Here is a 25,230-nt window from a genome sequence, read left to right as displayed (position 1 = left end):
GAAAACATTATCACAGAGCTTAGGGTATTCATGTTACAAGACGTGTTTGCTTGTTTCCACATGGAAAAGCCCAATGATCAATATTCATCCCAGTGAACTACAGTTATTTTAACCATGCCTTGTTAGGGATCTGAGGATTCTTACTTTGCCAATCACGGCTCTTTTGTTTTCCACCGCTGGGCTTAAAGCAGCTCCTGAATGACAGATTTTCTGATGAGCCAGGGCTTCATGCATCTGCTCACCTCTTGTGTATGCCACACGCTTCTCCCTCTCCATTTGTCTTTTTTATCTGCCATCTCCCTCAGGTTCTCCATCGATCCTCAGTCTGACCCAGAAGCTTTGTTCCGCATCACTCCAGACAGCGGGCTCATCACTACAGTGACTGAACTGGACCGTGAGCACGAGCAGTGGCACAATATCACCATCATTGCCACACAGAGAGGTACATACACACAGTCACAGCATTAGAGAAGTAGTGAGCTACAGTAAGCTACAAATAAAAGTAGCTAACTATACGGAAGCTAGTTAATTATCCAGTTATAATTGGATGAATATCCATATATTATAGAATTTAATCAGAGCTCAGAAATGTTTGAATCATTGAATGAGTGTATCTTGATTAGGGTGACAGCATTACACATCAAATATTACTATAATATTGCTAAATATATCTATAATATATTTTGCACATAATTTTTATTTTAGTATTATCTATATACTATTTTTGGTAATTAAAAAAAAAATAGAATTAGCTTTTATTTTTATACTTTTAGTTTTCCATTTTTATATGTATATTTTTATATAGCTTTAATTTGCTTTCATTTCAGTTTCAGCCAAGGCAACATTCATAAAAAATTTTTTTCAAATGTTTTTCATTTATTATTTAATATATATTTCATTTTAGTTTATTTCAGCTTTATTTAATGAAAATGTTTAGTTTTAGTTAACATTAACAACACTGCTGCACCCAGACATGATATGTATATTTATTTTAATTTAATTTAATTAATTTAATCAATTTATTTTAGCATGTTTAAGTTTAGTTTACTAAAAAGACTCCCAAGGTTGGTATATTGAGGAGAGAACACAGTTCGGGAGAGCACACAAGATTAATGCCTCAGTTTGCTCGGCTGTAAAGCTGTGTGCACAATATAATGTGACATTAAAAACAGTGATTTGTCACGCTACACCACTGCTTGTTTCAAAAGAAGCTTGTTACTGAAAAAGCTGCACTATTTTGAAAACAGCCGAGCTACTGTCACTACTGAAAAATGTTAGCTTTGCTATTTATAGTTCATAACTCCCTAAGGTACACTCACATGAACATTGTCCAAGTGTGGCATGCTGATCATTATAGGTCAAGAATGCTTAGTACTGGTTGAAAATGTCCATGCCATCAAGTCTACTAGTGAAAATAGTGATGCTAACAAGTTCAAATCTGGTTTGCAACATTCCTGAGCACACCCTTTACATCTTGTCCTGTTCTTTTGAAACTGTCGGTTGGTTTATGAGGTTGCAATATCAATGGCTAAAATTAAATGGATTTGGGATGTTATGATTTACTTGTTATGTATGCATGGATTAAACCATTTAAACATACATTGAATTTGTATTGCTCAGGGAGATGGCATGTTACTAGAGGATCTATGGTGCTGTGTTACAGTATGGAAAGTAGGTCTAAGCAGCTTCAGGGAGGCCTGATGGCTATTGTAGGCGAAGCCTTTTCCCAGTAATGTGAAGCAGTGGGCACTAATCCACAACATCATGTCACAGCTCGATGTGTGTGTGTGGATCCAATCCAAGACATTTGTGTGAAAGCAGTCCAAACCACAGGCAAGTGTGTAGGACTGAATTATAACAAGAGAGACAGAATACTTCAATTTCTCTTTAGGCTCACACCAATCCATTACGTTTGTTTTCCGGTGCTACCTAAACTGCACCAATATGCCAAATGAAAACTATTCTGAATTAAAAGCTACTGAAAGCTGTTTGTTTGTCATGACGAGCCATTTGTCTAGAATATTGCTGAAACTCTGTTACAAAACATAGTGAGGTGCCATGCTGCTGTCTTCTGAAATGTACTCCAAAAATGTACAATGTACAACCTACTCTTTGGAAAAAATAGCCAAGTTAAGCTGACAACTACCATTTAGAGGAAGTGGCTAGATACAATACAGTCTACATGGAAAAGTATCTTACTATATTGAAGCTACTTAAAAAATTTCCATGTTTGATATTAAAAACACCAAATTTGTTCAAATGCATGTTAAATGTTGTACCTATACGGCTCAAGAGTTTGTAGAAGGTAATTGTAAATAAATTAATACTTTTATTTAGCAAGGATGCAATAAACTGATCAAAAGTAGCAGTAAAGACGTATAATATCATTCCAAATAAATGTTCTTCTTTTGAAATTTGTTAATCAAAGAATCCTCTGATGTGAATCCTGTATGTGATGTTTCCATGAAAATATTAAGCAGTTTAAAGGAACAGTTCACCCAAAAATGAAAAATTGCTGAAAATGTATTCAGTCTCAGGCCAGCCAAGATGTTTATATAAAACATAAAAGAAGATTATTTTGAAGAATGTACATAACCAATCAGTTTCTGGTCCCTATTGACATGCAGAGTATTTTTTCCCCATACTTTGGAAGACAATGGGTACTATCAACTGTTTGGTTACCAACATACTTATAAATATCGTTTTATGTTCAACAAAAGAAAGAACTCCTTCAGGAACAGAATTTTTTCAAGTTTTTAAGAAGTTTTTCAATTTTGGGGGGAAACTGTTCCATTCTCATTTCATCTGATATCCTGGATTCATTTTAAATGTTTTTTTTTTGTTTTTGTTTTTGTTTTTTTCTTCAGCATTTGCCGTGATGCGTTTTCATTTTCTGCAAACGATGCATGTGATGCTGCTACTTTTTGCAGTAGCCTTCATATCAGGAGAATGCTTACAGTGACTTACAATACTGCCTCCATAGGCAGCTCCCTAGGTTTTGGAAAATAGCATGAGTCTGTAAAAAATGTCACTATTCAGTATATGATTTCTCATAAAAACATACACATGGAAGTGTGTGATAAACTTTACAGGAGGAGAGTTTACCTTCAGTGGCCGAGACTCAAGGCGAGCACGCCTCAGAGAATGTCTAAAGTGTGTGTATTTTTGGTGACTTCCTTTTTCTGCTCTCTCAATTACCTCAGATAACCCCAGCCAGGTGTCCAGGGTGGTGGTTGCCGTAGAAACGTTGGATTTAAACGACAATGCACCCGAGTTGGACAGGCAGTACAACACAGCCATGTGTGACTCGGCCTCCACGGGACAGGTGAGAGAACATGTTATTATGGGCGCAAAGAAGGTCATACTTGTCTCCATTGACTAGATCATTTGTTACTCCAACAAAATGTAAAAGCACAGGAAGTGCTCTAATGAGAGTCCTTTTGTTAAGCTCTGCAATTAGGTAATTGTCACAGATGAATTATGGGTGATTAATTACCTTTTCTCACAACTTCAGCCCTTTAGACTCACTGATTCACTCTCTTTGTGTTCATATGGATTTGGTGGTGCATAAAGTTTTTTTTTTCAGTCATTTTTTGTGCACATCTGTGAATGTGTCCATTTATACAGCCTGCACACTGATTGATTAGTTCTGCCGTTACCCTGCAGCTGAATCACTGCTGTTCCCATTTACAGGATGCTTCACGCATACATAGATATACATTATAATCTGCTCATCTTTTGGTCTGTTGGCTTTCATCCATTTTGCCTTTCATTGAAGTTCTCTCATTCGTTTCGATTGCCTGTCGTTCCATAATTCTGTTGTGTTTTTTTTTCCTTGTCTGACTCATGTCTTTTCTTTAACTCTTAATTGGGTGGCATGCAGCTGTTAAGCTGTCATAGCTAATGTCCTTTCTCCTGTCTTCATCATTCTTCTGTCTTCACAGCTTGTGGTCAAATGAAAGCTTATTGTTAGTTCACCAATTAGGATAAGTAGGTCCTGGATTAACATTATTATTAACCTTGTTGGTCCTTGAACAATATTGAATGGGTGTCCATGCACGTTAAGTTAGTCAGTCTGATTTGTCTGTTCATACTGAATGCAAAAAAAGGATGTGGCTTGACGCAATTAAACAAACAACAAAGTACTGCCAATCAGAACAATGTGTCTCAGTTTGAAAACTCTTTCATGCGCAGTGGGCTGCAGCTGAAGATCATAAAACTAAGAACACATAACTGTGTTTTAATTATTTCGATGATGTTTTATGTTTTAAAGAACTATTTTAATATATTTTCAAATGTCATTTATTTCTGTGATGGCTGTATTTTTAGTAGCCAGTCTTCAGTGTCATGTGATTTATCAGAAATGTCTTATTATTATCAGTGTTGAAAACAGTTGTGCTATATATTTTTTGGAAACCATGATACTTCTGGAATCCTTGATGAATACAAAGTTCAAAAGAACAGCATTTATTTGAGATAGAAATATTTGATAATTTTATAAACATTTTAAGTGTCACTTTTGTCAGTTTAATGCATCCTTGGTAAATAAAAGCAATTCCTTAAAAAACGTTTTAATGATAGTGTATGTTAGTGTAAATTTCAATGTGAGTTGGGCAACTAGACGCAAAATGCAGCAGACCTATCAACCAAATTACCAACAAACCGTTGTCTTGCTTGTTGCTTGTGATTGCAAATGGTTATGTCAAAAACTCTGATTGAGATTTATCTTGATTTATCTTGATTTATCTTGTTAGGGCATAGTGTAATTTACTTTGGATAAAAGCTCTTACTGAATGTCTGCTTCCTTGCTTAACTAGAAGCTTGCATAACTTCTTACCGCAATTCACATTATGGCAAGGAATGTTTGGTGACCATAAAGATTCTGAAAACTATTAATGTGACTTGACATTATCTGAAATCACATTATGAACTGAAATCACAGAAAAAACAGGGTTTTTTTTGTGCCTCAGCACACCCACACTAACCCACTGCTCTGATCTGCATCACACGGCTCATTTTTGTTTTAACTTTTTCCCTAATGTGTGGGGGGAGCATTGCAAAAACAGGCCCATCGAGTGATTATTTCTAGTTTAAGTGGATCTCTGGAGTCTCTGGAGTTGGCGCCTCATTTTTAGAGCACATGCTAAAGCGCTCTATGTTTGGGTGTTCCCCAAGGCTCGCTACTCGGTCAGAGTTAATTATTGTTTGACTGCACAGTGTGGGCTAATCAGTCTCTAGTCACCTATTTGCAAAGGTGCTGGCGAGGTTAATGCTGATATCTGAGATTAAAATGTGGATCAGGTTTTTTTAAAATGAATCTCTCTTTTCTCGCCATTATTCTTTGCTCTCCTCCTCTTTTTCTCCTTCTTCCCTTTTGGCTGTTCCCCTTATTTTGTTTCTCTCTCTCCATCTTTCTCCTATCTCATTTTCTCAGGTGGTGCAGGTGTTGCGGGCGATTGATAGAGACGAGGGAGGAAATGACAGTGCCGTCCATTTTAACATCCCTCCGGACTCCAACGTTGCCCTCAACTTCAGCATCAGGGAGAGTGGAGGTTTGCAGTCTCTTCCACAATTTGTTTCTCCCACCCAGCCTTGTGCATCATCGTCTCTCTTGATCCGTTAGTCTGTGTCTGCAACTGCATTGTGTGGCTGCTTTGTGCCCTGCTCCTTTGTTTTCCCCTTTGTTTGCTTTTGCTTCTCTGCCACATCTATCTTCTCCCAGCACACACAGACGAAATGTGCTCTGGCATTCATGCTGCATTTGGACTCACTGGTCTGTACAAATGTTATACGAGCAGCAATGGAATTAAACTGCACTCGATTGAGTTCAATTAAATTAAAGTTCCATTGAGCTCAATTTGATCTAAAAGCCCTTTTTTGTGTATCTCCATTTCTTTGCTATTATTCTCGTTTTCTAGGCCCCACTGCTAGTTTGGTGCTGGCGTCACCTTTGCAGACACTGTCTCGCTCTACTTCTTCCTCCCTCACTCTCTACGTCCCGCTGGTCCTGAGGGACGGGGTCTCCGGGTTGACCAGCACGGGGACAGTCACGGTGTCCGTATGTCCCTGTCTGAGGGGCGGAGCCCGGGCCGGAGAGAAAGAGAAGCAAAGTGAGGCAGAGTGGGACAGAGAGACGGTTTGTTTGCCCCAGCACTCCTCTTTGCCCGCCCCTGGACTCAGCACTGCTGCCCTGCTGGCCATTTTAGCCTGTGTGGCCACTCTTTTGGGTAAGTTTAGTGTAACTTCCAAATGGCAGTGGTAATGTACAGTCAGATAGCCGTTATCACAAAATAAACACAAACATGGTGATCAGGACTAAAACTTGAAGCACATTTGAGTTAAAATTATTTTGTAATTTTACCTTTAGCAGTGTTGTTATTGTTAAACTAGAACTGAAACTAAATATTAAAAAATAAAATAAAAAATAAGCAACAATATTAAAAATAAAAAAATAATACTATTAAAAAACGCAATTAGAAATGTTGCTTTGGCAACTAACTGAAATAAAAGTTACTTTAAGTTTTAAAAGTAGTATAAAGTAATATAAAAAGAATAAAAAAGTATAAGTTAAAGATCTAAAATTACTAAAATTAAATAATAAAAAGTAAATTCAAAATAAAAATGGAAGCTAAATAGAAGTAAAAAAAGAAACAAAATGAAAAAATGACAAAAGCACATGACAAATGAACTAACCCTTAAAATGAATACAGTATACACAAAAATAAAAGCTTTAAAATATTAGTAATTAATATTTAGTTGTACAGAAATAAAAATAAAATTACACCTGTAAGAAGAAAATAATAAAAAAATAAATATAACCCTATAATGTACAAAACAAAAGGCCTAGTTACAAGAAGAACACTTTAACGACATTTCAGTAGTTTTTATACTGAAGTTCATTAGGGTCAATAACTGAGACGCTAGATGGCGGTAGTTGTGTTTATATATTTTAAATGCAAAAGTGCAAGTCCATGAAAGTAGCACCCATTTCAGTCATTTGGATGAACGGTCTTATTTAAAGTGTTTTCATGGATGCTGGCGAATACTAGAAAACCATCAGACCACTGGATGCTACGACTGACCAATCAGAATCAAGAATTCCCTAGAGCTATGTAATAAATGTAATTATGGGGCATCATTCTGTGTAAGTGTTAGTTTGCCAGCTGCTCTAATGTGTCTATTGAGTATCTGTCTTTCTGTAGCACCCTGCAATTTTATTGCAGAAATTTGTCACCCAGCACAAACACACACGTCCTCCCTTTTTATAAATGGCATCATAAAACGCTTAGTCTTTTTCTCTTCATCCCTCACTGTTTTCTTTCTTTCTTTCTTTCTTTCTTTCTTTCTTTCTTTCTTTCTTTCTTTCTTTCTTTCTTTCTTTCTTTCTTTCTTTCTTCTCTCTCTAGCTGTCAGTGCTTTGTCTTTGTCCCTGCGCAGGCAGAAAAGGGACTCGCTCTCGCCTTTAGAGGAGGATGATGTAAGAGAGAACATCATCACGTATGATGATGAAGGAGGGGGTGAGGCTGACACGGCTGCGTTCGACATCACAGCGCTGCAGAGCGCCCCACACAACGCACGCAGGGGGTACCGCACCCTGGACAGCAGGAACATGTGAGTGGGGCTCAGCAGGGCACATCTGATGAAAGATTACATTGGCTACATCCGTTACATCAACTCGCTCTTCCTGCACATTAATAAAGCGCTCCCTCAGTGCACTTGAAGGGATAGTTCACCCCAAAATTAAAATTCTGGCATAATTTATTCTCGTCGTTTGAAGTCTGTATGTTTTGTTTTTCTTCCTGTGGAACACAAAAGGAGATGTTTAGCGGAATGTCCTAACTGTTGTGTCCTTTTCCATACTACACATTTAAATTTTTAACATTTGAAAATATATTAAGACAGCCGTAATGATATTGATATTGTAATTTTACAGTTGTACTGTAAATAATTTTTCTTAAATAATTTTTATTTTTATTATTACTACTACTACTGTGATTATTATTATTACTATTGTATTTTGTAGTCATATTGATGTACAATCACAACACTTTGGGACAAATGCAGCCCTACAAACAAGCACAGCAAACCTAGAGCTGTTCAAGAAACAATTATAAATCAAAAACATTTTATCCGAAAAATCTGATTTTTTCTATGAATTGTGCATGCCTACTTTTCATTCTGCCTTAAATCTTCTGAAAAGCCTTATCTTATTTATACTCACTATTTTAATAAATCACAGCCCCTTTAGCCAGCACTGTTCTTTGTTGGGTTGTAATTAGAGCTGTCAAACGATTAATCGCATCCAAAATAAAAGTTTGTGTACTCTGCATATTTATTATACACACACATGCATGCATATATTTCAGAGAAATGTTATTTTTATGTATTAAATGTATTTATTTGTAATATAAATTATATGACTATAAATATAGACATGTAAATACATGTAAATATTTTCAAAATATATACTGTATGTGTGTGTATTTATATATACATAATAAATATACACAGAACACATATATATTATGCAAACAAAGACTTTTATTTTGGATGCGATTAATCGCAATTAATCATTTGACCGCACTAGTTGTAATAATTCCATTGTCTATGATGAATGAGGTCTAAGTTGATCATTGATTATTTTATGTTGAATTGTTACAAAGAGCAGGGAATTTTAACTTTTTTTCCACTTTTTTTATTTTTAAAGAACTACACATTAGTTTAAACTGAAATCAAAGGTGCGACAAAAGCAGAAGAAGGCCTGAAGAGTGTGAGCTCCCAGCATACCACACAATCTGAAACACCTGTGGCGTTATCGCATTTATCACATTACATTTCCCGAGGCTGCACACAAACTTGAGAAAAACATACAAGCAAAACATAATTAAAAAATATGTCTAAAAACTTTAAAAAAAGAAGCTTTTGCAACTATCACAATCTTTCACTTTATGAGAATACCCTTTATAATTTGGAATATCCTGCACAAGTCATATATCGACTACTTCTGTGGTGCTGCCATTTATTTTCTATTTTATTTTATCTGCATAAAACCTTTCATGATATATTCTGTGTTCCCTCAGACGTTATTCACAACACAATCAGGACAAGGCTCGAGCGTATAGCAGCTGGGCTCAGGCTGGAGTGGTGGACCCCGGGCAGTACAACAGTCAAGGAGCCACTCTATATGGGCGCTTTTGTTACAGCAGCCACACCCTTCCAGTGCTGCGTCGCTCACAGGGCCCCTATGAGCCCGGCATATCTGAGTTGGCTTACCGCTTACCTGGGAATCAACCAGACCACTCTCTAGTCATTCAAAACCAGGCAGCTGTGGTTGGCCCTTTGGAGCCCGGGGCTATTTATGTGCCAACAGCAGAGGCCGGTCATGGCTCCAAAGAAGGGACAGCATCTCAAGACGGAGCTACCACATCTGAGGGAGGAACGCCACGGAAAAACGATTCAAAGGATGATGCAAGCAGCGATGCCCACCAGAGTCAAAGTCAAAGCCAGGATCTGGATTGGGTAAAACAACATATGTCTTTATTATTTATTTAAGAAGCTTCAAATCACCATGTTCAGAATCACAAAGTTGCTTTTCTAACCAGTATTTGGGGTAAAACCAAAGAGAGCACATTAAATTAGTTTATTTAATTCTCCAGAGGCCTTTAAATTAATTGTTAAATAATTAATGCACTTTCAAACAAACAGCATTACTGACAAGACCATTAGAAAAGCACTCTTTTGGCTGGACAAGTTAAAAAGCTTTAGTAAACCGAAAATGAAGACAGGGCCTAGTAAAAAAACAAAGTATATGGCTAATTTTAATTCACAGACTCGCTTCTCAGTCACACCCCAACAGCATCAAATCAGTATTAATATATTATGTCTAATAAACATTCATTGAACTGGAGACTGGGAAACAACTGCGCAATTGAAATTAATATTCATTTCACGATGTGTGTTTCGCTGGGAAAGTTGTCACACACAGATCCTGAAAACGCATGAATTCAAAACTGCAGAAAGCTGCATGTAATTAAAAAAAATTGTACAAATTTGATGTGCAACAAAATAGGTTGTGCGTTATTTGCTGTCATGGAAATCCATGCATACCGTCGCACATCTTAAGAGCCCATCTATTGAATTTGAATGTCTGATTTTACACACACATTCAAATTCAGAATGTAGACACATTTACTCACTGAAAGGGACTAATTTTTGTTTTATTAAAAGTGAGAACATGTCCCATGTGTGAAAATATGTTGTTTTGCACATCCCTAGATAGCCGGCATGCTAGTTTTTTTGTTGTAGGTGCCAAACAGGTTGATGATGAAGGTATATTTTCACGTTGTCTCTCGCTGTCTCTCTTTCTCCTCATCCTCATTTCACAGTGCAGCGTTAGCTCTTTTTAGAGCTCAATTAACCTGGTTCAGCTATTGTCAACTGTTTCTCCCTCTCCATCTGTCTGACTTTGTCACTTACTTCCTCTATTCGCTAACACTTTACTGTCCCACTTCACTGTTATCACATTTTTCTGTGTTTTCACCTGCTCATGGTGAAATATCTTCTGCTTTCTCTTCCCTTTCTTAACAATCCTTTCTCTCACACGCATCCCTCTGCTGAATAACAGAAGAATAAACTCATCCTTACCTCCCGCTCTAACCCTCCTGCTCCTCCCCGTCCCCTACAGGTCCAGCCGGACATGGCCCCCCGCGAACGGGAGCTGGTGTTGACCCGTTCTGGCTCGATCGCTGGGCCAGGCCCCACCGGCGGTTGGGTGTGTGACTCTGCCACGCTCCCCCGAGCTGGGCGGCACCCCTTGCGGAGCAGTCTTTCACTAAGTAGAAGCGGCGCTGGGCCTGCTGAGTCCAACCATGCTGGGGTGGCTGACACTCCCAGTGGAAGCACAGAAATGCAGTCGGTCAGCAGCAATTATGCCACTATCCTGCAGGGGGAGCAGCAGAGGGACTACCCGGGGACTCTGGGACGGGGTGGGCTGGAGATGGGCAGCGGATTTGTGGTGGGAAGGCCCGAGAGAGAGGGCAGCATTCCACTGAGTGCCGGGATGTATCCGGAAGGTGGCGGGTTCATAGGAGACTGGCACGAACGGGTGGGGATAACCGGGTACTCACTGGGCAGGAGGGATATGACGCCTCAGCTGCTTCCGTATCCCGGCCAGGGCCGTGGGGCTTTTGGGGGCATCCTAGGTTATGGCGGAGCGTGGCCATCAGCACCTGATGGGTCAGGAAGAGGAGCGCCTGTCGGAGGTCCTCACTCTCTCGCCCTAAGGGTTGGCGAGTTCCTGCGACTGCGCCTTGCACAGGTGACCTTCGACCCCTCGCAGCCGCCATACGACTCAGTGCAGGTCTACGGGCTGGAAGGCACAGGCTCCCGCGCCGGGTCCCTCAGCTCCCTGGACAGCGAGGGAGGCAAAGACGCCGAGAAGGAGGTATGGGGATCAGGTCTGGAGGATTGGGGCCCACAATTCCAGAAATTAGCCCAGCTTTTTAGGGAAAGGGAGAAGGAGAGCGGAGAAGATAAAGATGGAGAAGCAGAAGCCAGAAAAAAGCACAACAATAGGGAATTGGAAGAGATGGAGGAGCAGTCTGGAGACGAGGAGCAGGCGAATGTCTGAGAGAGCGAGAAGGAGAGGGGTTGGGTGGGACAGTGATTAAAAGGCAACAAGAGCTGGAATAATGAAAAGTGAAGGGTAAGGAGGGAGAGACGAAGAGGAAAGGTAATAAGGGAAGACAGGGAAAAATGAACAGAGAGTGCAAAGGCAGTGGAGAGAGTGATTGATGCAATTTGAAGCAATAAGTGCTGAGAAGCGGATGTGTGAGTACAGAGCGGTGTTTATTTAGCCAGCATTTAACATTCCTTAAGTGTGTTTGGCAGTAAGCGAAAAGCAAAGTTCACTGTATTCCAGATCACATTTAATTACGACAGAGAAAGAACGAGATTTCAACTCGGATTTTCGTGGCAGCGAGAAAGACAATGGCACCACGCGGGAATGAGAAGCGCAAGGCCGGAATAACACTGATGAAAAGTTATGGCAACACACGAGGGAGTAGAAAATTAATATTTGTACAGAAATTGTTTATACATTCAAAAAAGCAAGACAACTGAATTATTCAAAAGAAAGCACTGAATATTACAGTAAAGTCCTGAATAAGTGTCTGCACAAAGATTCTCGGTGTTTACACATACACACAGATGAAAACAAACACGCATCAATTTTAAACCCTGCTTGGAAATTCTGCTTTGCGGATGTCACATTGTCAGGGTTCAAAATGACTCACATTTTTGCCAAGAACAGATTGTATACAAAGTTGCTCTAGAAAAAAGGGAAAAAAAGATGACAAAATTAAAATGTAGTGATGCTAAAATTGTGCAAAACATATGCACAAACAATCATTACTAAAAAAAAATCCCACATTTAAAAAGTCAAGATGATTTATGAGAGCTGACAGGTCTGCTTCAGCTAGAATGCACTTTTATACATGATGTTCGAAAATAGATTACAAATGTTGTTGTTGTTGTTTTTTTATTGGAGGAAAAAAAACATGAAAAAGATGTTCTGTGTAAATGCATTTAAATGTAAATATCACTGAATGCCATTGTGAAAAGTGACAACAGTACTGTAGTCTTCAAGTAACAAAAAACTAAGGAGAAGATTATATATAATCCCACATCGAAATCCACTGGACATAACTGGAAGACAATGGATTGACTGAAGCAGAGTAAACCCTACCACAGTACAATGTCGATATGTTGCTCTTCCCGAACAGAACATTTATTTATACTTGAATTGAACGCAGAAGCTCCAAATAAATATATGTGAAGTCCTTTTTCTGGGTTGAGCCCACACTCTGCATTGATATCCTGATTAATAACACTGTTTGTGGCCACAAGGACTCACTGTGACTGGACTGAACCAGAACCACTGTATCACTGCACAATCATGCGCACCAATACCAGGGCGCTTCATGCAGTATGAACACACACCTTGCCAAACAACCCAACAAATGTCATTCTTTGTCAAAAATGTGAGCCTAAAAAGGTTATATGAAATATTAATGTCTATATTATTGTATGGTAAGAAGAATGATTAAAGACAGACAGATCCACTGGAGCTTATTTGATTAGGACTAAAGGCCCATTCACACGAAGAGCGATAGCTATAACGATAATTAGAAATTAGTCTCCACACCAATGCATGTTCTGTTTATTATAAGACCGAGCTGCTTTAAATGCTCAAGCTATTCCGATTGGCTGTCAATGTTTTGGAAAAAATATTTTGAAGGTGACTCCATCGATATCGTTCCTCCGTGTCGTTATCGTTATAGTTGTTGTATGGACTTCCCTATTCTTATAGAATTAGAACAATTAACGTTATCGCAGTACTGCTCTTGGTGTAAACCGGCCTTAACCGTTTAAAGAACTGAATCCTTCACGTGCCATTGCCTATTTTTTTCAGGTAGATTAGGTCAATTGTAAACTGGGTGTGGATTTACTGCATTCATCCTGGTTTCTGCCTTCTTATTGGACTGCATTGATGTGGCCCCGACTGGGCCCTGTCGGTACTGAGATCTCACGATGGTGTGTACTAAAAATTTATTTATTCTGTTGTATTTTTTCCTTTTCTTTTTTGTAAATTTGAATAAAGACAGTATGTTTTGAGGTGATGAGGTGAACTCTTAACTGGATTAACTTTTGGCTCTTGCGTGTGTCTTCTAGTCTGTGTTTGTCTCTGCTGAGTAAATGTAAGTGCTGGCTTTGGAGATGTCCATAGAGGCTCTTCAAACAGGGACAGAGTTGGCAAGGAGTAAACACAGTGTCTAGTCTACTTACTCCTAGGCTGTTTGACAGACTTACAACTCAAGGTCAATAATGGAAACTGAGAGTTTAAATCGCACTTTAAGACCGACAAAAGTTTACCGCGAGGTTCACCTTGAAATTCACTCTATCTGAAGTCTGGATTACATAAAATGCATGGGATTTATTAGTGGGCCTGACAAGCCTTAGTTCATCTGACGAAAGTGGGGAAACAAGGTCGTTTCAAACCACTGCACCTGCGAGTCAACCCTACTTACCGTTCACTTCAATCCTGCAATATGTGTGTGTGATTGTGTTTCAGCTAGCTTATACTCACAAGTGCCTGAAAATAAACAAGCCACTGCCACCTTTTTGATTCGAGGCTGGTTAATTATTCGTGAGCTCCTGCAAATATCCTGTTAGATTAAATTTGGTTTAATTACATTTGTGAAGCCTGACATAGGAAATAGTAGACTTGAATGAGAGAGACAAAGAGAGAGTGTGATTGCTTCAAAATTCACTTAGAGCAGGAGAGGGATTCAAAATGATTTGCAGAAAGTGAGATTATGAATGCATGCTCTGTCCTCGAGTTACATAATTAATTGATGTGCAGGTTATTACACAATGCGCTGTATATTTAAATAGGCAGGGTGTGAGAACTTACCACACATGCATAAACAGAAAAAAGGGTTGAATAATTTTCTCACTTTTCTTATGCAAACAAATAAGATAGCTTCTGGGCATGTTTTGTGAAGCAGTGATACCACAGATGGGTTATTTCTAAAAGTAGTGTCAGAAAATTTATGTTTTTTTTCATAGACAGGAAAACATTTCTCACAGAACACATGGAGCACAGAAGTATGCTATTAATGATAAGAATAAAAATAACTTACCATTAATACATTAATTCACTGCAAAATGTCCTCATTAAAGATTCATTTGGTGAATTGCCCTACAATCCTGCACGACTCAGAATGGAGCTATAGATCATTAGCGTGCAGCTCAACCACAAGACATCTGGAAGAGGTATGCTTACTTGAAGTGTTTCTCGGTTTTGCATGTTTTTTCCTGCTTCCTCTGGAACAGCAAGGTGAAAATGCCCACCAACCTTGATAATTAGACAACAAAATATCTGGCCCACTGAGACAGTGGGTTGAAAGGGACAGCAAGACTGTACTCCCTGCAGGTCCAAGGAAGGCTGGAGGTGTTTGCGCCATATTTAGGTCTACGTTACAGAAAACTACCTTGTATATGTGGGGGTCAGGTGGCTTTAATATTTAGATGGATAGTAAAACATTGTGACCAGCCAACAGTCCCCATGAGGACACGTCTTTATGAACGTGCAAGTGAAAATGTGAATACATTTTCATAAGGAGTTTAGGGAATAGAAGATTTCCTTAATTCAGACCAAGTCGATGGCAAATTTCTACCATGATGGGAAAACGTTTGTGTGTGTGTGGCTAAAGGTGAGATAAATCTTAACAAAAAAACTCCTTTTGGCGACATTCATTGATATCCTTTATAAAAAATAATTTATAAATAAAGTAATTATAAAAATGCAGGTTAGTCTATAGCAATTTAGCAATATCTGAAAGCAACTTTGCTGTTGTTCTGAATATCCTCCAGCATATGAGTGAGCCACTGAATCTTTCGATTGACAGATTTGTTCAAAAACTCTTTTCCAGTTTACAATATGAGTAGGCCTAAATCACTACATCATTTCTCTCTGGTTTGTTCAAAACACAAATTCATTCAAGAACACAACAAGTGGCTGTATTTATGAGGGAGTCATTGAATCATTTACCTAACCAATACATTCAACAACAATGATTCATTCAGGAAGAATAACACTCCTATGTTTTTCAGAGATGTGCTACTTTGAAACTATTTTCGTTGGAAGAACAAAACTAATGCCTAAAATGTAAGTTGCTATTAACTTATTTGTTGAGTTAATATGAAAACAACACTACACTCACAAACATACCGAGTACATTTGGTTCGTTAGCGCCCTACATCACAGATATCAATATTCTTGCTGGAGATATTATTTTATAGAAGACCTTTGCATACTGTACCTTTATAAACCTTTATAAACCAGTTCAATATATGTCTATGGTATGTCGCTATTTATTCAGCAAAGAAAACACGTTTGTTAGCATCGTGTTGCATAAACCTATTCCTAATTCTCTTTGATGTTCTCCTGGCTTCCTCCTGTGTGAGAGTGTGTTTGTAGAAACTGGACTGGCAGATTGTGTTGTGTTGTGCTGTGTGTTAAAGTTTGAAGTGGTAAATGAAATCTTCATTAACGATCTTAATTAGTATTCGATCTCCCAAACAGTAAGCTGGCAGAAAATCCATTTAGGAGTAGTGAAGGGCATCTGGGTTGAAGATTGGTAAGAGTAACATAACACATACACAGATATTCAGATACAATGCCCCTAATATTCAGACATTGACAAAATGTAACATTAAATAATAATAATAATAACAGACATCGACACAAACATTTGGAAACAATTATGGCAAGAAAAATCTGAGTTATTCAGAGGAAAATTATTGTTAATTTTGCTTAAAAGATTGTACTGCCATCTTATGGACACAATAGGAATAAACAGTCCAAGATTTTGTGTTTTTGATGCAGTCCATTTTTGTGCATTTCATGCAGGTTTGGAATGCCAACGATGTTGAGTAAATAATGACAGTTTTTCTTGGGTGAACTATCCCTTTGAGACTTATTGTCACTAAGAGACAAAGTAGGACAGAGGGGGCAGAGAGACTAATTAATCAGAACAATTAGAATATTGAGACCGTATATGGGTTTAAATCATATTAAATATGAATGACCTATGATCCAAGTCTTAAAGGCTTGGTTCGCCCTAAAATGAAAATTACCCCATGATTTACTCACCCTCAAGCCATCTACACATGTGAGCATGTGTAGGACACTTAGCGGAAGCTAGAGATTACGTTTATTAAAGTTTTAAACATGAATATTATTCTCAGGCTGATGATACACAGGCTTTATCTGAACAATGTTGCTTGGCTACTTTTCCATTGAGAACAGGTAACAAATTTCTATCTGGATACTTTAGATTGGCCGTGAGCCCTGCCCTGTGTCTCACCTGGTAGCCCATTGACGGCAATATTGCCCGCAGTTGCCTGACAACATTGATCAAAAAGTTGCCCCGTGTATCATCAGCCTTACGCAAATGCATTGATTCACTTCAGAAGGCCGTATGGACTACTTTTATGAGATTATTTACAATATGCACTTTATTTCGCTTCAAAATAATGTCACAGAATATGCTATTCTGTCTTTAGATAATATGCAGTACCAGCATCCATAATCCATAAACGACACATGCGATGTCATGCTAACGTAAGCAGCAGCGCCATGCGCATGTTGTTTACATGAGGCGGTAGTAAGCGCATGCATCGTAATACTCTTTCCACAATGGTGGCGAGCCACAGCAGACGGGATGAGGAGGAGAAGAATTGTTGAATAAAGTGGTTATTTTTGTTTTCTTTGCGCACAAAAAGTATTCTCGTTGCTTCGTAAAATTACGGTCGAACCCTTGATGCCACGTGGACTCTCTTACCAATATCCTTGCTACGTTTCTGGACCTGGAACATTTCAGTTGTGTTGCTGTCTATGGAGGATCTGGGAGCTCTCAGATTTGATAAAAAATATCTTAATTTGTGTTCCAAAGATGAACGAAGGTCTGGAACGACATGAGGGTGAATAATTAATGACAGAATTTTTGGGTGAACTATCACTGTAAGTATACTCTATACTTTCATTTTCCCCTTTTGAGTAGGGTACTGTCTCTCGTTTAACTAATTTGAGGAAGAAGACTTCAAAATCATAAGAGGTTCTGTAGATAAGGATCATTATAGAAGTATTTACTGTCAACAAGTACCACCCCTTCATATTACTCATCCATTCAGCCTTTAAAACTTGTCAGCACAACTTCACTGAACTGGATTGTTTTCCCCCAAAAAAGCATTCACTAGTAAACCCTATATCTGTGGCTCATTTTCACACATTTACATGCTGTTTTTAACATTTACATTTTACAGGCTTTAAATAATGTGTGTACAACACTGAAAGACATGCCATAAGCTGTTCATGTGTGTTACATTGACAGAGAGCCTGTACATTGTTTGCAAGAAAAAACAAGTTTCATTTTGCCTTAGGGATGGTTTCTCTTGGTTGGTTTGCATGTGACACTGATTATGTAGTTACAAGGAATTTCTGCAAGAGAAAAATACAAAACATTTTTTTAATTACAACTTCCTGTACAAAAACGGAGTAAAAAGTGGGCTAGAAATCCAGTATAGAAAGTAGCTAATAAATATAACCAGTAGTAGGTTCATTTTTAGTATAGTTCACCGTATAATTTCAATACATAAGAAAAGCGTATATGTAGGAGTTTAGTAAAGAGTTTAGTAAAATTATATGTAAGATGTGTACTTAAAATTTAGCAAACATTTTTATATTACAAATAACTAGTAACAAGAAACAAATGTACATTAGTCAGAAAGTATTGACTTAGAAGTGCACTTATACTGCTAGTATATTGATTTTAGTATAATTTCTACTTAAATTATGCTTAGAAAATGTACTTGAACGTAAGTTGACTTAACTTCTGTATACTTCTGTGTCTTTTTCAGTTTTCTTTGATGTTTAAATACGAAGCATTACAAGTAACCTCTAAAGGTGAGGAACTCCTCACTAAGGCTTCACCTTTGTCACATGTTTGATGTGTGGTATGAGTGTTACTATGGAGCTGGGAAACCCCTAAAGCTGTGATAACTTCCCTGAAATCTGTGTGACTCATATGTGACTTGTGCAGTTTCTCATGCAGAAGCATTTTACAATTTTACCTATAAATGGTTAATTGATTCATTTATTTATTCATTCAAACTTACCATATAACTTTTGTAACTAAAAACGTAAGTGCCAAAATAATGCTGGAAAAATTTCTAACAGTTTCTTCGGTTTACAATAATATCTAGAACCTTGATCCGGTTTGGATCATAAACACAGTCCTCTTCTAATCCACTGGGTACCATCCCACAGTTCTCAGGGACCCAAGCAGTGTCATAACCATGCTGATGCCAGGTTCTCTGTAAGGGATGACCCTGATAATCGATCCTTTTTACTTTTCCCACTCGAACCCTTAGTTTGAGGATGGCCAGCTGTTCTCCTCCATCATACACAGGGTAATGAGAAGCTTTCTCTTTACTCCGACTCACATAAACTCCAGGACCGAGCATGCCACCAGAAGATGGTGCGAATCCTTCGTGGTAGATCTTCAGAGCATTTTCCATCGTAGTACCATGGTACATTATGTATTTTCTCCTTCCAGGATACACCTTCTTTTGTTTTCCAGAGTAATTTCCCATGGCATTCACAGTAGTCAGAGCGCTTTGCAAGGTTTACATGTGTACTATAATCAATGAAATACCAAAGACAATCATTTGAATACTGTGTGAACAAAAATATGCTTTTTGCAGTGTAAAAGTTGAAAAAGAAAACTTTTGAACAGTACATGAATCATCCTACTACATCAAAATATGAGTTTCCTTAATGCAGAATTTTTAAATCTTATTTACTGATCTCAAATGAATAAAATTCATTTAATTTTAATTTGACTTACCCACTCGATAGTCTTTTGGCGCCTAATAGCTCCTAAAGAGTAAGACTTCTATATATAACAAAAAGGGAGGGGGAGGAAGTGGTTTCAGGATGTGCTCACCTGTAATGAAAGCAGGTCAGTTTATCCGTATAAGCAATAAGGTATGTATGTTTTTAATTTTTAAACAATCAATCCTACACCAACTCAAGAGATTGTGTTAGATTCAGGTTTTTTTTTTTAGATGTAAAAACAACAGTCATTCAACCTGCTATGTTAGATGTGCACAGTTGGTAACACTGAAACTGATTTTTTATTTTTTTTTGTAAGAATATAAGCATGTTACCTCCTAACAAGATGAAATCCAAATGCAACTAAATTCAAAGTGTGTAATCCAAAACTGAGCCCAAAAAAGCAAACTAAAGCCAGTCTGAAAAGAATTCAATCCAGGAAAAAACAAACAAAAAAAAACCCAAATCTGGCAGGACGAGTTTGACTTTTCTTTTTTTGAACTCTCATTCTTGCAAAGACACAGCCTTGATTTGATTGGCCTTCTCAATCATTTTGACACTGAACGAATGCAGTAAGAGCAGGTAGCCTAAAATTCATTGTAATCTTTTTAAACTTTTTGTCATCTGAACAATAAACAGAGCAGTGCATAATGGAGTGCGGCAGAGCAGCAAGAATTTCAGATATTTCAAATACAGTACAACTTGGCCATTTGTGGGAGGGACTTGTCTCCCATGGTGGTTATGGCCCTGCTACAATTTAATTTCCACCAGATTTCAGATTACATATTGTGTTTAATAGCATTTTGTGGTGATGAAATAAAATGTACATGTACATGAAAGGATGATTATGTTTCTTTACTGAGGTAGTCAAAACATTAAGTTTCAATACACTTAAAATGTTTACTTCTTTTTTTTTCTTTTTTTTTTTTTTGCTGTCATCTGTGAAGTTGATTAAACTCATAGAAAACTGAATAGAAAATACAGACTATAAATGCAGCAAAAAAAATGTATAAATGCAGCAAAAAAATTTTTTCCAAATGCAAATCATTATTAGTAATGAAGTGTGTAAACTGAGTCTTAATATGCAAGCTAAAACAGTCTGTGAAGAGACAGTTCTAAGAGCAAATCTGTTTAATTGACCTGAGAAATAAATCTGGCAAGACAAGATTCTTTTGGTTTGAATTCTCATTATTGTTGACAAAGCTGAATGCTTAGATTTGAAATGACACACACACAGAAGACTTTGAGAGTGTAACTAAGCAAGAGACACCAGGGTTGGCTAGCACACTTTTATTGTATATTCAAATAAATATAAAGTAGGCCTATATTCAGAAGGTTGTTAACACAAGACTGGGGGTCATGTGGGAAAGGTTTTGGGTGAATTAGTAGGATGTTGTAAGACTCCTTCCAAACTGGGAATTAGGCACATGAACCATCTTATAAGTTTTGTCAGAGGGAAGGCCCACTGTGCGAATCCCCTGAAACTGACTGAAGTCCATGTCATCAACAAGTGGTTCTCAATTCCAGTCCTCGTGACCGTGACTCAAATATCAGATGGAGACGTGATGGCTGTTCCAAACGATGCAGCAAGCTTTTATTTGTTCTCTGCGACACAACGTTGGTACATACAGATATCTTGTTCCGTATGTTACACAAAACCTTTCGTAGAGACAGTGAGGGGGACGGATCGGATCACTATGAATCTGGGGGGGTCATGTCCCCTCATCCCTAGTGCCATCTGTCACACACAAGGATAAGATGAGAACAAAAATACACACACACATAAATAAACAAAACTAGAAAAATAAAATAGAAAAAAAAAAAAAACAATTTAAGAACACAGTTTAAACAGTCATTCTTGAGAAGTGGGACAAAAAAGGGTGCAAAATTAAAAAAAATAAAACCTTGTACTCAGACAAATGAAACTAAATTTATGTATCTTATATGTAGCCTACTAAGTTACTGAGCTATGTTTTGATACAACCTCACAACTTTTCTCTTTTTTAACAAAATCTGCTTTTTACCTTGGCCTGTGTAATATAATTTAAATTTTATCTTCAACAGCATTCAAGATGTTTTTAACATTTCAAAACACATTCTCATGTTAGCAGACAGATTACACTTTCACATGTGACCAAAAATTCCACAACAAATATAAAATATCATAATGAAATATTATCAAAATATGTAACTGACGGAGGTGACAGAACTGACGAGTAAAAAAAAAAATTATATAAAAGAACTTAACCTCATAATTCAGTCAGTCTGATGTGGTCACAGAGGCTCGTACTAAAAGAGAAGAGCACCCATACTGCCCACTTCACTCTGTCCTTTCACAAAGATCTCAAAGTACTGGTAGATGATAGTGACGGCCAACAAGATTCCAGTTCCTGAGCTGATGACTTCCAGGAAGTCGGCCATGATTGAGAGGCCACCTATACACAGGCCTAGAGTTGACACATCTGACGGTGGTGACGAAAACCTGAATTTGTAGTCATTTTAACTATCTAATACACTGAATCAATCAGTTACTGTTTTAAAACAAAATTGTTACTTCAATATGTTGGTATTAAAGGGTTACTCGCTTGGATCATACAGTCCTCCTCTAGACCACTGTTCATCATGCCACAGTTAGGAGGAACCCACGCTGTGTCATATCCATGTTCATGCCAGCCTGCTAGGTCTTCTGTAAAGGATGACCTTGGCAGTTGATTTTCTTCACCCTTTCCACTCTTACGCTGAGTCTGAGAACAGCAAGCATATCCCCATTTGAATGCAGAGGGTAACGGGAAGCTTTTTCAAAGCTTCTAGTGACATTTGTCTACAACACGAATTCTGGAAATGTTGGGACGTTTTTTAAATTTGAATAAAATTAAAACTAAACGACTTTCAAATCACACAAGCCAATATTTTATTCAGAATAGAACACAGAGAGCATAACAAATGTTTAAACAGAGAAATTTTACACTTTTATCAACTAAATGAGCTCATTTCAAATTTGATGCCTGCTACAGGTCTCAAAAAAGTTGGCACGGGGGAACAAAGGGCTGAAAAAGCAAGACATTTTGAAAAGATTCAGCTAGGAGAACATCTAGCAACTAATTAAGTTAATTGACATCAGGTCTGTAACATGATTAGGTATAAAAGGGATGTCTTAGAGAGGCAGAGTCTCTCAGAAGTAAAGATGGGCAGAGGCTCTCCAATCTGTGAAAGAGTGCATAAAAAGATTGTGGAAGACTTTAAAAACAACGTTCCTCAACGTCAAATTGCAAAGGCTTTGCAAATCTCATCATCTACAGTGCATAACGTCATCAAAATATTCAGAGAAACTGGAGAAATCTCTGTGCATAAGGGACAAGCCCCAAGACCTTTGTTGGATGCCCATGCATTCAGTTCAAAAGCCAGCATCTCTGATGGTATGGGGGTGCATAAGTGCATATGGTATGGGCAGCTTGCATGTTTTGGAAGGCACTATGAATGCTGAAAGGTATATAAAGGTTTTAGAGCAACATATGCTCCCCTCCAGATGACGTCTATTTCAGGGAAGGCCTTGTGTATTTCAGCATGACAATGCAAAACCACATACAGCAGCTATTACAACAGCATGGCTTCGTAGTAGAAGAGTCCGGGTGCTGAATTGGCCTGCCTGCAGTCCAGATCTTTCACCTATAGAGAACATTTTGCGCATCATTAAACTAAAAATACATCAAAGGCAACCACAAACTCTTCAGCAGCTGGAAACCTATACCAGGCAAGAATGGAACCAAATTCCAACACCAAAACTCCAGAAACTCATAACCTCGATGCCCAAACGTCTTCAAACTGTTTTGAAAAGAAGAGGAGATGCTACACCATGGTATACATGCCTCCGTCCCAACTATTTTGAGACCTGTAGCAGGCATCAAATTGAAATGAGCTCATTTTGTGCATACAATTGTAAAAATTCTCAATTTAAACATTTATGTTATCTATGTTCTATTGTGAATAAAATATTGGCTCATGAGTTTTGAAATTCTTTTAGTTTTCATTTTATTCAAATTTTAAAACCGTCCCAACATTTCCGGAATTCGGGTTGTCTATGTAGACTCCTGGTCCCAGCATGCCATCAGAGGAAGGAGAGAAGCCCTCAGTCATGATCCGCATCGCATTCAACATCGTAGTGACATGATGTGTTTATGTACATTAGGGTACATACAACAAGAACTACAAGAAGTCACAATCGCAGATGTCCAAAACATCTTGCTTCTGTATAGTTCTGAAAATTCTGGTGATAGTTCTTACGTCTGGCAAATAAACCTTCAGATAAATGTTGCAAATATATTAATACATGAATATATACATATATGAGTTAATTTTGTGGTTTGCTTAAAGGGACAGCCCCCCCCCCCACCCCCGCCCAAAAAATTAAAATCTGTTAATTTATGTCGTTTCAAATCAGTATGACTTTCATTTTTCTTGTGGAACACAAATTAATATATTCATTATTTACAGGTCTTTTTTGCATGAAAATGAGTGTCAATGAGGTCCAAAATATGTTAATTAAATTGCAATTAAAGGCACAATATGTAAGTTTCCGCCTCTAGAGGTCGCATGTTCAAAACAATAACAATGTTTTAAAAACCTTTTAGAAAGTATGCTTTTTTTTTTTTTTTTAACAATAGTAAAAATTAGCAATAGCAACCAAATCAAAAGCATGTCCAAATTTACATTTTAAATTTCCCATTTTATTTATGCAAGAGATAAAGAATTGTTAGATAAGAAGATGGAATTACAATTGGTTTTACTCCATGAGAAAACGGGCTTTATATGTTTTTTTTTTTTTTACTTTCTTTTTCACAGTAATTTGAGTTAACTGTTGTTGAGTGGGTTGTCAAGTGCTCACTATATTTTGAGAGAGACCACTACACTGCAGTCCTTACCAGTAAACCTGAAACTGAAGAACTGATAATAAACATAAGTAAATAGTGTTTTACTGAGTATTTTAAAATGATTAACAATAATAACTAACAATAATAATTATTCTTACATTTACATTACAAACATCATAAAAGATTTCACAGCAAAAATACTATCAATCAGAGGACAGAAGGCCTACACTCTAAAAATTGCTGGGTTAAATACAACCCAGTGCTGGGTAAATATTGGACAGAACACATGCTGGGTTGTTTTCAACCAACAATTGGGTTAAAGGTTTAACCCAACCTTCTGGGCAGTAACCCAACCGCTGTAAATTGTAAAGCACTTAATTTTGATTTCTCATTTTTACAAATGTTCTTTATAAATAAAGATTAACTTTACTTTAAGTACATGTTGACTTGTAAGTATAAAGCAATAATTCTACTTTATGATTGATTGATACAAGGTTTTGCAGATAAAGATTTAGTGGAAACAATGTCTTTTAGATTCCAGTCAAATTTAGGTCCCAAAATAAAGGTGGCAAAAGTTTTTTTTTTAGTCGTCGTAGTTTTCCAAAATCTTAAGAACCTCAATCCGGCTTGGATCATAAACACAGTCCTCTTCTAATCCACTGCGTACCATTCCACAGTTCGGAGGGACCCAAGCAGTGTCATAACCATGCTGATACCAAGTGTACTGTAATGGATGACCCTGATAATCAATTATTTTTACTTTTCCAACATGGACTCTTACTTTGATAATGGCCAGCTTTTTTCCTCCATCATATTTAGGGTAACGAGAAGCTTTCTCTATATCCCGACTCAGGTAGACTCCTGGACCGAGCATACCATCAGAAGAGCATCTGAATCCTTCAC

The sequence above is a fragment of the Barbus barbus genome (genome assembly GCF_936440315.1).
Source record: "Barbus barbus genome assembly, chromosome: 26".
In the NCBI taxonomy this organism is placed as follows: domain Eukaryota; kingdom Metazoa; phylum Chordata; class Actinopteri; order Cypriniformes; family Cyprinidae; genus Barbus; species Barbus barbus.
This window is presented reverse-complemented; position numbering follows the sequence as displayed.